Raw genomic sequence first — 2449 nt, forward strand, 5'->3', positions numbered from 1 at the left:
TATCATCACCCCTGTGAGGATACAGGGAGTCAGCGAGAGACTTCTGGACCCCAAGAGGAGGACTAAAACAGTGGAAAAACGGCAAGTGGTCGCGTGTGTTCAATCCGTCTAAACCTGCCCGCAACTGTAAGTTCAGTAGCAGCGAGACGGCAAACCAGAAAGGCCTTACCTGTGAACTGTTTTGGTGTCTTTTGACTTGGCACTCAGTTGAACTGCCTTGGGGAGAGCCCGAGCGGGAGTGTGGAGAACTTTGGCTGTTGTCTAGGGCCCCAGTCTGAGCCGCTGAGCCAGACGGAGGTAATAGTGTTTGGGTGTGGGTCACATGGAGCCATTGTGAGCGATCTGCCCCTGCAAGCCCGCCCTCAGGGTCGCAGAGCTAGAATCGGGTGGGAGCTGGTAACCCAGTGACCAAGTAACCTAAGGGTGGGGTCTGAGCTGCCTTGCAGCCATAACCCTCAGGGGCAGAGTGAGACCAGTTTTGGCACACTGGGTAAGTGGATAGCCACTTCAGCAGTGATTCCAGCGACAAGCACTTTCCTGGGAAAGCTTCTGCTCAGCAAGTTTACAAGTTCAAAGTGCCTTTTAAGTGGGCTGAAGAGAGATTTAGGGTGTCTACCTGCTGGGGTTTGAGAAATCAGCAGCCTCCAGTCATATCAGAACTGTGATTAACATCTCATACCCCAGAAGACCACGTGTTGCCCAAACAATATTCAATAACATATACATACTGCTTTGTTTTTGGTTGTGTTTTTTTTTTCTTTGGTTTGGTTGGTTTTTTTTGTTCATTTTGATGTGGTTGATGTTGTTTTGCTTTTTAATTTCAACCTTTTCCATACAGATCCTTTTTCTTTCTCAATTTTTCTAGTTTAATTATATTTTCCCATTGCTGCCTTTTTCAATAACTAGAACTTCATTTTTGCTAGTGTTTCTACCGCTATTATTTGGTTTTTCACCCCATTTTATCCTGTAAAGTTTTCTGTTTGCTTGTTTTGGTTTGATTTATAGCATTTTTGTCTTTCCTCTCTACTTGGTGGAGGTGGGGTACTGTGTCTGATCAGGTTAGCAAAGAGCTGCTGACCTCAAGGGAACCACCCAACTGGGCACCCCCAGAAGGTGGAATTTTTTAAGGTTGTGTCAAAGTACCCTACTGTACACCTATATTGCTCTGTCTCCCTCTTTCTCTGCCTCTCTTCTTTTTGTCAATATTCCTTTTAGCACCTCCTCTCCTTTCTCTATTTTTCTTTTTTTTTCTTATCACTCGGTCCTTCTTTCTTTCATCCTTTTTTTTTGGCTGGGGCTGGGTTTGAACCCACCACCTCCAGCATATGGGACTGGTGCCCTACTCCTTGAGCCACAGGCGCCGCCCTTTCATCCCTTTTTTGCTCTTCAACCTTCTCACCCTTCTGGTCCTGTAACCCTTAGTCCACAGGCACGATAACTTAAAGAGCAAGAGGAAGTGAAAGGAAAATTAGGGCAAGGAAACAGATAAAAGAAATCACTCATGAGGAAGAATCACCAGAAAACTCCAGGCAACATGAAGAACCAGTCCAGAACAACCCCGCCAAGGGACCATGAGGTAGCTACTGCAGAGGATTCCACCTATAAAGAAATGTTAGGAATGACAGAAAGGGAATTTTGAATACACATGTTGAAAACAATGAAAGAAATGATGGAAACAATGAAGGAAACTGCTAATACAGTGGAAAATAACCAAAAGGAAATCCAAAAACAGAATCAAATAAGATATGAACGATATGAAGAATATAAAAAGGATATAGCAGAGCTGAAGGAACTGAAACAGTCAATTAGGGAACTTAAAGATGCAATGGAAAGTATCAGCAACATGTTAGACCAGGCAGAAGAAAGAATTTCAGAGGTAGAGGACAAAGTTCTTGAGATACCTCAGATAGTAAAAGAGGCAGAAAAGAAGAGAGAGAAAGCAGAACGTTCACTGTCAGAATTACGGGACTTTATGAAGCATTCCAACATATGAGTTATAGGAATTCCAGAACGGGAAGAAGAATGCCCCAGAGGAATGGAAGCCATACTAGAGAATATTATAAAAGAAAATTTCCCAAATATCACCAAAGATTCTGACACACTGCTTTCAGAGGGCTATCGGACCCCAGGTCGCCTCAACTCTAACTGAGCTTCTCCAAGACACATTGTGATGAACCTGTCCTAAGTCAAGACAAAAGAAAAGATTCTGCAAGCTGCCAGTTGACCTACAGAGGCAAATCCATCAGAGTGACCGCAGACTTCTCTAATGAAACTTTCCAAGCAAGAAGACAATGGTCATCTACCTTTAATCTACTTAAACAGAACAATTTCCAGCCCAGAATTCTGTACCCTGCTAAGCTAAGCTTAAAAATTGACGGAGAAATCAAATCATTTACAGATATACAAACATTGAGGAAATTCGCAACAAGACCAGCTCTACAGGAAATAC

Source organism: Nycticebus coucang, chromosome 3 (genome assembly GCF_027406575.1).
Source record: "Nycticebus coucang isolate mNycCou1 chromosome 3, mNycCou1.pri, whole genome shotgun sequence".
Classification (NCBI taxonomy): domain Eukaryota; kingdom Metazoa; phylum Chordata; class Mammalia; order Primates; family Lorisidae; genus Nycticebus; species Nycticebus coucang.